Source organism: Herpailurus yagouaroundi, unplaced genomic scaffold, assembly GCF_014898765.1.
Source record: "Herpailurus yagouaroundi ecotype Mexico unplaced genomic scaffold, PumYag 67793, whole genome shotgun sequence".
Classification (NCBI taxonomy): Eukaryota; Metazoa; Chordata; class Mammalia; order Carnivora; family Felidae; genus Herpailurus; species Herpailurus yagouaroundi.
The window spans coordinates 20466903-20480539 of NW_024420586.1; the positions used below are offsets into that span (position 1 = coordinate 20466903).

Genomic DNA, 13637 nt, shown 5'->3' on the forward strand with positions numbered 1-13637 from the left:
GAAAAAACACAGCTTAAATAGGCCCATCGTGCTTGCGTGAGCCATGGCCATCATTGCCATTGCTGCCAATGAGCCAAATTACGTGGCTGCTTCCCTGAACATCAGTCTTGGCCAACAGAGGATAGCCTAATGTTGGTATTCTTCCTAACAGAGCACACCTGATGGCTTTGGTGAAATACTGCATTCTCTGTAGTCCTTCCCATGGAAGGAGTGATTTCACTTTTTTTTTTTAATATTTATTTAGTTTTGGTGCAAGCAGAGGAGGCGCAGAGAGAGGGGGGACAGAGGATCCGAAGTGGGGTCTGCGCTGACAGGCTGGCAACAGCAAGCCTGATGCGGGGCTCGAACTCACCAACCGCGAGATCATGACCTGAGCCGAAGTCGGATGCTCGACCGACTGGGTCACCCAGGTGCCCCAGGAGTGATTTCACTTTCAATCTTTCTGTAGGAAGCACTAGCGTCAAAAAGTGAGTGTTTTCCTATTTCTTGCATTGTTTGACTTCCTGAGCAAAGAAAATGGCCACGCTAGAGAATGTCTCCTTTACCCCAAACCCGCTGGCTCCTCACATTCCCAGAGTATTAAACTAGGAGCTCCCATTCAGAGTGTAATAAAATTTCTCTTCCTTAGAGTCCTGGAAACACCCCATGCTGAGAGCGAAAAGCCCCCGTGGAAGCTTCCGGATTCTCTTTCATGGACAGGAAGTATGGAGGGCATGTGTTGATAGGACACAATCCCAAGTCAAAGCAGGCTGAATTGCTGAGGTAGTGTGGGGGGCAAAATTTGCCTTGGACGGTTTTCTAACCTATAGTGGACTTTGTGTGAATGAGAGATAAAATTTATGTGCTAAGCCCCTGGGACTTAGGGGTTGTTTATAACCAAAGTCTAAGCCTAATACAACGTTATCCACTTTATTGACTTTTTCAAAGAATAAGCTGTTTGATTTATTTGTTAAATACAGAGGTTTTCTAGATCAACAATTTCTGCTTTTGCCTCATTTCCTTTCTACTTCCCCTAGGTTTAATTTTGCGTTCGTTTCTAACCTACTGAGTTTGAGTAATTTATTTTTATTTCTTCTTGGTTATTCATGTAAGTATTTAGGGCTAAATTTTTTTTTTCTCTGCCTAATGCTTTAATTTTTATCTGATATACAGCATTTATGTAAGCGTACTTGTTTGTTTATTTATTTATTTTTTATGATTTTTTTTCCCCTCCTAGCTCAGTTGTTCAGGAAAGAAGTTGCTTTTACTTTAGAGGTGGTAATTTTTTCTTTCTCCTTTTAATTTTATTTATTTATTTATTTATTTATTTATTTAATTTTTTAGCTGATGTGACTTTTTATTGATGAAGATACAGCAGAGCGACTGCATTACATTTTGCTTTCCAAAAAATGCCCCAGAATCCTTCTCTATTTGTCTCCTGGGACCAGCACACTGAGGGGACATCACCTGGACAGGGCCACCCTTCCAAGGATTAGGAGTTCTACAAGGAGGAGCGGGGTGGCAGAAGAGGGCCCGAGCAACCCAGCCTGTCACAGGGTCCTCTACGCATCCTGGCAGCCGGACTTCACCAGGGATGTCTTGCCCATCCAGGGTACAGTGTATATCTGGAAAGAGCAGAGCGTTTTCCTCATCAGGTGTGGCTGGTCATGAAAGGGACAGGTGTCCAAGTTGGGCTGGGACTTGGTACATCTGGTTCGTCCAATCTCCACGTCCAGGAAGTAGTTCAATGCAGCCACGGCCCGCTTTCGGGCACGCACCACCCGCATCGCGCGGCTGGGGTACGCGTCGTTGCTCCCCTTGCTGTACCCGCTGAGTTCAGCGCCGGCCCTCCTCGTTGACGTCGGCGTCCAACGGGGCGCCCACCAGTGCAGACTTGTTTCTCCTGCCGGTCCCGGGACTCACGGCCAGGGCCAGAGTCAGGGCCACAGCGGCTAGCAGGCGCAGCGGGGTGCGCAGGGGCCTGGCCACGGTGTGCTCGTGATAGACAGCGCACAGGCTACGGAGGGGAGTGATCCAGCGGAGACGAGCCTCTACTTTCATTGTTAATTTCAACTTTTGTGTTATTGTGATCAGGAATATTTTGTTTCTTCTGTACATGCCAAATTGGGTCAACTTCATGTGTCCTATTATACAAATCTCCTAGAGCTTTATGTTTTTTTTTTTTTCTTTCCTGCTTCTTCTAATTTGACACTTGTAGAATATTGACCCCAACAATTATAGACTGTGCATTCTTCACCAGGGGTCAGAAAACATTTACCAAAATTTAGCGTATGGTGAGCCATAGAACAAATTTCAAAGGAATGAAATCATCCAGAGTATGTGGAAGTAAGCCAGACATCATTAACAAAGAGATAACCAGAAAATCCCCTTTTGTTTGGAAATTTAACAATGTAAATTTCAGTAGACAATGAGTCAAAGAAGCAATTACAATAGAAATTAGAGAACATCCCAAACTACATAATAATTAAAATACGAGCTAACTTTTGAAGTGCATCTAAAGCTATGCATCTAAGGGAATTTATAATGTTAAATGCATGTATTTCCTTTATTCCTAAGGATATGTGAGAAGGGGCTCAACCTTAGTACTTTTCGAAAAATGCAAATTAAAACCACAATTAGATACCACTATATACCTACTGAATGGCTGAAATGAAGAATAAAAAATAGCAAGTATTGTAAGGATGTAGAACAACTAGAATCCTTATGTATTGCTGGGACTACAATCAGTGTAAACTGATATCACCATTGTCGAAAACTGGAAGTTTTCACTATGTACCACATATCCCATAATCCATTAAGTCAATTCCTAGATATATACCCAAAGAAATATATGTATCTGTGCATCAAAATTCATGTACAAGGATGTTCACTGCAGTATTATGGGAATAGCCAAATCCAGGAAAGAGCTCAGATAGCCATCAGGAGAGTGGATAAATGAACTGAACATATTTATACAAACCATAGCAATAAAAATTAATGAACTACTGCTATGTGCAATGATACTGATGAATCACTCACATAAATACAATGTTGGGCAAAAAAAATCCAGACATAAAAGAGTACATAATGCCTCGTTCAATTTATATAAAATTCAAACACAGGCAAAATTAATCTTTGGGGCTGGATATTCAAACAGAGGTTACCTTTAGGGAGGAGAGTGGGGTTCACATCTGAGAGGGGATACAAAGATCACTTGGGGAGTCCTGAGAACGTTCTAGTTCTTGATCTGGATTGGTAGATATTATTGTGATTATTTCTTGAGCTAAAACCTGTGATTTGGGTTCTTTATTTTACGTATTTCTTATGTATTATATTTCTTCAAAAGGTTCAACAGCGGAATTGGAAATTACTGTTTTGTCGTTCACGTAAGACAGGAACCGATAAGTACCGATCTGAACCAAATTTGAGCTGCAGAGATAGACACAAGAGGACCATTCGGTGGAAAAACAGGAGTGGGTCACGTTTGCAAGCTCCTATTGCCTGTTGGAAACCTGAACCTACGCTCTGAACAAGGAATGACCAATTCCACTTTTCCTCCTGACACCAAATATTACGATGCCTCTTCCAACACCCCTTCTAGAACTCTCTAACACCAACTAGGTGTCCAACAATGGAATTCAATTCTGACACTAACTACCCATAGTTAGGGCAGACCCCCTGCCTTGAGGGCTCAGTCCTGTAAGACTGCCCCCACTTCAGACACCAGTTGCAATTACTGGATCGCCCAGTTACCCACACTTCTGTCTCACTTGGCTACAAAGTGGGAGTTCCCAGGATCCCCCACCTCTGGTTCAGTAATTTGCCAGAACAACTCACAGAACTCAAAGAAAGTGCTTTCTTTACTATTCCCAGTTTATTACAAAGGCTACAAGTGGGGAACAGCCAGACAGAAGAGACACATAGAGCAAGGGGTAGGGGAAGGGGTGCGGAAGGATGAGGAACCAGTCATCTCATTAACATACAAAAGACACTCCTAACGCTCAGGAAATTCCAAGGGTTTTTAGGGAATCCTGTGCCAGGAAACAAGGACGAAAACCAAATAATATATTTTATTGTATTGCAGGCCTGTAAATAATAAGTGCCACCTGATTCTTCCCTGAAATAACTCAATGTTATTCACATTAAACATTTACTTTTTTTTATTTAATGCCCTTCTGTAGTTTTACTTTTCATGATCCTGCTGATTTTTAGAAATGTCTAACTTCCTTAGCTTCTTTGCTTTCTTCTGCATTCCATAACTTGTTTGCTTTAGCCTCAAAGTGTATTTAGGATCAATCAACCATTTCTCATGCTTTGGTCAGTCTGCCTGGTCAAAGTCACCTCATCGTGATTCGAGAGACCCCCGAAAACAAACCACCAGAGTCCAGAGTCAAAGCCAAGCGGCAAGGGTCGTTTATTGCAGGTTCGAACCCAGTCCTCCGCGCACTCATTGCCGGTGACGCTAAGAGGCCCCAAGCGAGGATCTTACAGCTTCTTTCATAGACAGGCACAAACAAGTTAGGGATTTTTTTTTTTTTTGTGGTTACAGAGCTGTTATTGGTTGACATTTAAATTTGAACACTCAGCAGAACTTGATTGGTTCCCGCGTTTTTTTCAAACCACTCAGCAGAACTTGATTGGTTCCCGCCTTTAGGTCAGACCACAACCGGGCACGCGCTGGCTGGTTTCGGGAAGGGGGGGGAGGGGGCGGTCTTTTCTTTGCAGTTGTGAGTACACCTGGTAATTTTTCTCTTAGTCTCTCAATCATTCCCATGAAGAATTAAAATATATTCCTAACTGGTCTCTCTGCTTCTAACCCCTCTCCAGTGTCCACAAAGAAACGAGAGGGATCCCATTAAAGGTAAGTTAGATAAAATTACTCCCTTATTCAAAATATTCAATGGCTTCCCATTCACTGAAAGTCAAATTTGAAACCTTTACCCTAACTTACAAGACCCACCCTGCAAGATCTGACCCCTCTCTTACCCCTCTCCCCTACTAACTATTCCAGTCACACTGCTCTCCTATGTACTTCTGTCACATGATTAGCACTGTTCTACCTCAGGACCTTTGCACTTGATGTTACTTCAATCTGGAATTCTCTTTCCACAGATCTGAGACAGGAAAGTGCAAAGTGAACATAAGAACATCTCACGGTACTAGAAAATTAGAAGATGCTCAAAGACTACTTGGCATCATGTCAAAAAGATGCAAGAGCTGGGGCAATTTTAACATCAAAAAAAATTTAAATAACAATGATTTATTTTAGCAAAATGAGTAACTAAAAATACAAGGGTGCATAATAATATGAAGAAAGAGAAAGAAAGGTGCTTCTTTGAAAAGTATGCCGGATACTAAATGGAAAAGGAATGAAAAAATTATAAGACCACCATTTTGCAATCTCCGATGTAATATATAATTCAGGAAGGATCATAGGTGGATATGAAGGCTATTAGATGAAAGTTATCAAGGAACAGAATATTTGCATGGTGCTAATCAATGTGTTAGCCCACAGATTACTTACACATTGCAAAGGGGAAAAATGTACTTTCACGATGGAGAAACTGATAATCCCCTACCATAACCAAGGGATCAAATCTGGCATCCACTAATAGTGGGACAACCCAGAATGAAGAGCTTCTCAATAGCACAAAATATGAAGTACACAGCATCATTAGCCAAGTCTCTAAGGGCACCTGGGTAGCTCGGTCGGTTGAGCAGCTGACTCTTAATCTCGGCTCAGGTCATGATCTCAGGGTCCTGAGATCAAGTCCCATGACAGATTCTCTCTCTCTCTCTCCCTTTCTAACCCTTTCCCTGTTTGAGTGCTATCTCCCTCTAAAAAAATGTTTAAGCAAGCCTCTAGATCAAATGTCTTATTTATATCACAGACTAGGAGAGGACGAGTTAAATTACACCATGAAGAAACAATCAGACAAGTGAAGCATGTGGGACATTCTGTAGGACAGCTGGCCTAGAATCTTTGTTAGAGGAGGTCATCAAGAGGACGTGACTGCAGGTTGACTTGTGAGCTAGACCTGCACAATCAGGGGCTCTCATTCCCTCCCATGTCCTTGGAATATACGTTCTACCCACCATCCCCACACAAGGAGTTACTTCAAGAACAAAGCCTTGAGAGAGTAAGGTGTTACTGAGACCATCTGGAATGTATTTCTGACTAAACCCTGGTAAGGCTTCTATATAAAATTTTAAGATTCCGGCAAGCAGGTACGGGGACCCACTCTTCTTGTAGCTGCCCTGGTAAGTCTCATATGTAAGTTCCCCTGGTTATTAAATTTGCCACCTACCAATCTGGAGTGGGTCGCCTCTTTCTTTAGTCTCTCCCTGCCCTCTTGGTTTGGGGGCCAGTTTGCAAACCAACAATCTTCAATAACCAATGTCATAAAAACAAATGTGAGAAGAGGCATAACAGTGAAATGCAATGCATGAATTGTGCTGGGACCCTGGTTTGAAAACAAACAAACAAAAAAATGACCATAGAAGACATTATTGGGATAGTCGGAACAATCTTTTTTAAGTTTATTTACTTATTTTGAGAGACAGAGACAGCACGAGTGGGAAAGGGGCAGAGAGAGTGAGAATCCCAAGCAGGTTCTGTGCAGGAGCTCTGATGTGGGGCTTGAACTCATGAAACCGTGAGATCATGACCTGGGTAGAAACCAAGAGTCAGACGCTTAACCGACTGAGCCACCCAGCTGTCCCGGGATATTTGGAACTATCTTAATAGGACCTGGATATCAGATGAGATTATGAAATTATTGTTACTATCTGTGGGAAATTATTTAATCAACACTAATAATCAAAACTCCAAATTTTAAAACTTAGACTCAAGGTATTCCCTATTTAGTTGGCAGTGATTCAAAAGAATTCTATAAATTCTAAATTCTAAAAAGAAATTTTAATTCTAAATTAAAAAGAATTTTGGTGGTTGGGCAAAATGGAGAGTGCGATGCAATGCACCGGAGCGCGTGTGACTGATATCTGTCCTCTTACACCATTTCCAAGAAATTTATCTTTGAAAGATAGTCATGGACAGAAATACAGAAATAATCTTATGATAACCATTCCGTATTTACAGAATCATACTTAATGTCCACCAACAGGGTACTGGCTAAATAAGGGACTGTTGTGTCACCACTAAAAATGATTAATAAAGGCATATATTTATAGACAAGGATAAAATTTCATGATCTATCAATGAGGTACGGCAATGAGTTACAAAATAGTGCATAGAGTTTGAGCCCATTTATAAGTCTATGCTCAAGAATGGAGTCATATACAGAGAGTATATATCTGTCCTTAGCAGAACTGCATTTGGCTTATTTTTGCTTATCTGGATCTTTGAAATTTTCTTTTTTTGTTAATTAATTAATTTATTTTGAGAGAGAGAGAGCACACGCAGGCGGGGGAGGGGCAGAGAGAGCGAGAGAGAGCGAGAGAGAGAAAGAGAGAGAAAGAGAGAGAGAAAGAGAATCCCAAGCAGACTCTGCACTGTCAGTATGGAGCCCAAGGAGGGGCTCAAACTCACAAACTGTGAGATCATGACCTGAGCAGAAAGCAAGAGTCAGACGCTCACCAAACCGAGCCACCCAGGTGCCCCTTGAAATTTTCAATGTAGCGAATGTTTTCACATAATGAAATTACTGAAGGCAATTTCTTTTTAAAAGCCATTATTTCGGTTTTTAAGCACATTACAATATTAATTACACTCGACTTCTTGTTCTCTACTAGACACCCATTTAGGTCGTTTTCAGAACTTTCTCCTCCAATATTAAGAATTCTACTGGATTATAAAGACAATGTAGCACTCAGGATATGCGGCAACAACTCTTGAATCCTAGATTCCTCAGAATAAGTTGATATGTGAGATTCCAGTTGCATACGGTGTTTGCCAGTTTTACCTGCTTTCACACTTACAGGCAGGGGCTCAGAACAAGAGATGGGGGGCTAGACTCCCAGAGACCAGCTTGGTCAGGGACGTGATTTGAGTTAAAAACATAGATGAGAATCAGATTCTGGACTCAGACATACTTAAACTGATGTTCTCTCAGGATTTAACATTCGTTTATTAGACGTGAGGGAGAAGTTGCTTTTCTATAGTCGAAATTGTATCCCTTTTTATACTAAAAATAAGGGATTTATTCAAGTTTACCTTATCTTCAACTGTGTTATTCTATACTGTTCTCACCATAAATGAGTATCATAAGCCAATCTCACGAAGGATGTAACAGGTGCACTCAATAACTGGGGCCTTTATACTGGTTAACCCCTCCATCTGGTACCCTCTTCTCCCAGATACCTGCATCTAAACTTTCCACTGCCTTCAAGTCTATGCACAAGTGTCACCTCCTCGTGATTTATTTTAAAATGTCTTGTTCGATACTTAAATGGTCTATTTGTCTGACTTCCATATTGAAAAAAATCCCTCCATTTCTTTTAGGTTGTCCTCTCTGTTAGTTTTTCTTTTGTGATTTTTTTTTCCTCAACCAAACATCTTCTTGGGAGGATTTAAAATTTAGATAATAAAATAAGTAATTTGTCCCCAGTGAACAAACAAAAACTATTCCCACTGTTATGTGTGCAGAATTTCATTTGATTCTGTCCTAGCATCACCATATGACTCAGCTGACCAGGAACAACTTACAACTTTCTGTCTCAAAACTACTGGTAAAAAAAAAAAAAACCTAAAGATACACTGGCTTTGGCTCTGATAAGCAGTATTTTTGCTTATATCACTTCTCTATTGCTGCAAAATGTAGGGGAGGAAAAGCCTTTCATTCTACCCTCTTATGTTCAGTACCTGAGACCTGTGAATTAAACTAGCAAAAGACGTATTAATAAGAGGGAAGAAAAGTTCATTTACATTTGCAATGCTGCATACCTGCAGGAGTACTCAGTGACGAGTAACTCAGTAACAAGTAACTCAAAGGGGTGGTTAGAATTGGGGCTTACATGCCATCTTAATAGATGATGAGAGGGGTTGGAAAGGTACTTACGGTAAAAGGAACAACTTTTGGGGAAGACAAATGGGTCCTTAGGAGAATAGATGGGACACAGGTATGATAGTCTGTTTTTTGTTTTGTTTTGTTTTGTTTTTGCTGTTGTTGTTTTGAGAAACAGAGTGTGCAAGTGGGGAAGGGGCAGAGGAAGAAGGAGAGAGAGAATCTTAAGCACACTTCATGACCTGTGTGGAGCCCAACGCGGGGCTCAATCTCACAACTGTGAGATCATGACCTGGGTCAAAATCAAGAGTAGGATGTTCAACCAAATGAGCCACTCAGGTGCCCCAAGATATGATAGTCTTGTGACAAGGTTTGTTTGGGTGTGGTGCTGACTTCTTGTCTCCAGCTCCTGAGGAGGGAATTGTGACAATCAAGTTCTTTTGGGGGGCTCTGCTTTTAGGTAGATAAGTTCTGAAAGGCTTCTTTCTGGATCCGTTGATTCCCAATCGCCTTCAGTTCAAAATAATCCTTATTCCAAAGTAGCATATTCTCATCCCCTTCAATAGCAAACCACCCCCAAATGTAGCGATTCGAAATAACAACAAAATATTATTTCTCACCGTTTTGTGAATTTGCAGAGGAGCCCCTCTGTTGGTTTCACCTGAGCTCACTCATACGCCTGCTGTCAGCTGGGGCACTGGCTGGACGACAAGGATCCCCACTCACATGGCTGGCAGTTGGTTCTGGTTATCGGCCAGGGCACCTTTGTTCTCATCCTCAGGCAGAGTAGATCAGCTTCCTTATGCGATAGCCTCACTGCAGCATTTTGACAGAGTCACCAGGGAAGCCGCAAGGTGCGACTGGCAAAGTGTCACTTCCATTGCATCCTGTTAGTCAAAGCAAGTCACAGGGTCAGTCCTGATTCAAGGGAAAGGGGAAAAGACTCCATCTTTTGATAGGAGAAGTGGAAAATTTACCTTGCAAAAGAGCATAAGAGGACATGTTGTGACCATCTTTGACAAGATACGTGACCACACTGTCTACTTTGGGGGAGACTGGACCATTTTTCATTTTCAGTTTACTGAATTAAATAAGAGTTCTTGGGTGCCTGGGTGGCTCAGTTGGTTAAGCATCTGACTCTTGGTTTCAGCTGAGGTCATGATCTCATGGTTCATGAGTTTGAGACCTGCATCAGGCTCTGTGTTGACAGTGCAAAGCCTATTTGTGATTCTCTCTCTCCCTCTCTCTCTGCCCCTCCCCTGCTTACTCTCTCTCTCTCTCTCTCTCTCAATAAATAAATTTAAAAATAAATAAATACGAGTTCTTGAGGGAACCTGAATTCAATGACATTTTCATTCTGATTTATTTCAGGTGTGTATTTGTACCCTTTAATACATGGTATAAACTACACCAACAGAGGCACCTGGGTGGCTCAGTTGGTTGAGCACCTGACTCTTGATCATGATCCCAGCGGTCGTGGGATCGAGCCACATGTTGGGCTTCGAACTGAGTGTGGAGTCTGCTTAAGACTCTCTCTCCCTCTGTCCCGCTGTCTCTCTCCCTCAAATTAAATAAATAATTAAATAAATAAGCAACCTAACAAACTGCACTAACAAAGTCTGGTTACATTAAGGAATTTAGGGAAAAAGATATTATAAGCTCTCAGGAACTCTTGCTGAGGCTTGGAAACCCCGGCGTCAAGGATGATGCCCCAAATCATGTTCTGTGGGGGCACAGCACTGGCCACAGGGCTAGATGCCGACAGTACAACCGCCTCTGTACAGAGGAAATGGAGGCCACTGCTACTGTCACCATTTGCTGGGAAGGAGTCACATGACCCATCATTCAGCAAATGGGGCCAGAGAGCTTTTCTGGGCCAGACGTGGAGTGATCTAGGTACTGGGTCACAGATGGGACAAAAATAAAACTCCCAGTTCCCATGGGGCTCGCACTCTAGTGGCAGGAAATAGATAATAAGCCACAGACATAATAATAAATGAATAAATTATATGTTATGTTAGGAAAGGATGAATGGTATGGAGAAATATGAAAAATGTAGGTCAATGCAAGAGAGATTAGAAGTGGTGGGGATGGAACGTACACTGAATGACTTTTGAGCCGACACTTGGAGGGGATGAAGAGGTTCTCTATGCAAATATACACAGGAAGAACATGCCAGGAGTAGAGAACAGCCTAAGGTGTGCATGTACCTGACATAGCTGAGGATCACAGAGGAGGCCAGTGTGGCCGGAGCAGAATGAGTACGGGAGGGAAATAGGAGGGGCGCTCAGACAGGTAAGAGGGGAATAGCAATCACAAAGGACCATTGGTTTAATTTTTTTTTTGTAACGTTTATTTATTATTGAGAGACAGAGAGAGACACAGCATGAACCTGGGAGGGGCAGAGAGAGGCGGAGACAGAATCTGAAGCAGGCTCCAGGCTCCGAGCTTTGAGCACAGAGCCTGACACGGGGCTCGAACTCACAAACCACAAGATCATGACCTGAACCGAAGTAGGTGCTTAACCAACTGTCCCACCCCAGGCGCCCCACAAAGGACCATTGGTTTTATTTTTATTTTTATTTTTTTTAAAAAACATTTATTTATTTTTGAGACAGAGAGAGACAGAGCATGAACGGGGGAGGGGCAGAGAGAGAGGGAGACACAGAATCGGAAGCAGGCTCCAGGCTCTGAGCCATCAGCCCAGAGCCTGACGTGGGGCTCAAACTCACGGACCGCGAGATCGTGACCTGAGCTGAAGTCGGACGCTCAACGGACTGAGCCACCCAGGCGCCCCAGGACCATTGGTTTTAAACCACTGATTGGACTTTGGCTCTTACTCTAAAGTGGGGAGCCATTACCAGGTTTTGAACACAGAAATGACATGATCTGACTTACTGTTTCAACAGAACATGCTCTCTTTCTTCAGCACATTAGTTTATGACCAATCTGTGGAGTGACAATGATGTAAGAGTCGAAATAAAACTATCAAGTTAATTAGAAGCAACATAGAAGAATATCTCTGTTGCTTGTGGGAGGGTAGATAGAATAAAGAAAACCTCCAAAACACATACCACGAAAGAAAAAACTAATGAATCTGGGGCACCTGGGTGGCTCAGTTGGTTAAATGTCCGAGTCTGGCTCAGGTCGTGATCTCAGGTTCATGAGTTTGAGCCCCGCTCAGACCCTCTGTCCCCTTCTCTCTGCCCCTCCCCCACTTGTGCACCTGTGAGCGTTCTCTGTCTCTGTCTCTCTCTCTCTCTCTCTCTCTCTCAAAAATAAATATTTAAAAAAACTAATGAATCTGATTACCTCAAAATTAAGTATTTCTCTTCAGTAAGCCACATCATAGTTGAAACCTTCCAGATTGTTTGCACGTAGATAAATATGGTGGCAATGTCTAAAACCGAGGAGTGCTTCAGAGTGTACAAGGATCTCCCACTAAACAACCAGAAAATAAACCTCAGTTTTTTAAATGGGCAAATGATACGAGCAGACAATATACAGAACAAAGAAGCCTAAAGCCTTACAAATTAATAGAGAAGTTCACAATCACAGGTAATCAGAGCAACGCCAATTATAACCACCAGGAGATACTACCTACGCCTTGGAAAGTTAAATGATATTGAATACTGGCAGGGAGGTGGGAATATAGCACACCTCCTGCACCGCTGGTGGGGGTGTGCACTGCATCAGCAGTCTAGAGAGTGACCTGGCTATATGCAGTCAAATTACATACATACAGAACCCTATAACCCAGAAATTCTGTTCCAGGATATATATTCCAAAATTCTCATGTGGTATACAAGTGGGCATAGAAGAAAATGGAGCTGTTTCTTCAACTGAAAGTTAGCCCGAAATCCAAAATGTACTAGTAAACCCCCAGTGCTCTAGCTGAAGAGAAGAGGAGAGGGCTAGGGGCAAAGCCCCACTCGAGTGTCCTCTTGCCCCTCATCCGGCCCATGATAGATAATCATGAATGGGCTCCTTAGAAATACAACCAGAAAACTACGAGCAGCACATGGGCTTTGACAATCCTAAAGAAGGCTCCAAAACATAAGTAAGTAGATGTGACAAATTACATGTTATAAGACTGACATTTATACGAAGGAGGGGGTAAGTGAATGTTAAGATAAGAAGTGAGTCCTTAGAGTTGCGCCTCCACGGTAGCTGGGAGATGTTGCTCGATCCATCCACCTAACCTCTTGCCAAGAGGGAAATGCTCACGATTTGTCCTGCTTCAGTGATTCGCTCAGCCCTATTCTTCCCTCCTCCACTCCACAGCCTGTGCTTGTCAAGCAGTGCCATTTTCTCTTCCATGATGTAGTATCTCTTCCATGATAGAATTTCATTGTCTTCCTACCTCAAACGCTACTGGTCTACCTCTGAGGATTGGCAGAAGGAGACAGGGAGGGGAAATGTCATCAAGCCCCGCAACTCTTCCAAATTTGCAGGGCTTTGTTTTAGGCAACAATGCCAGGCAGAGGGATCAGAATCGCTCGTTTTCGTAGACAGCTTGTTTATTGCTGTGAGAGGCTTTCAAGAGGAAAGTGGACCTTGCTAGACTGTGTGAAAATCCAGTTCGCTGAGCTAACCGTGGATGCCCTCACTGGAGTGAAGTGACCTGACATTTACGCTCAACACCATTCCATGTCCTGGTCAGATGTTCCACCCCTGATGGCCAGGTGTTCTCAC

At 42.6% G+C, this 13637-nt stretch overlaps 1 pseudogene; it reads right to left on the reverse strand.

The window, feature by feature from the left end:
- Positions 1-1409: 1409 nt before the first annotated feature.
- Positions 1410-2133, reverse strand: LOC121026132 (cystatin-C-like; annotated as a pseudogene).
- Between the last annotated feature and the right edge of the window lie 11504 nt (positions 2134-13637).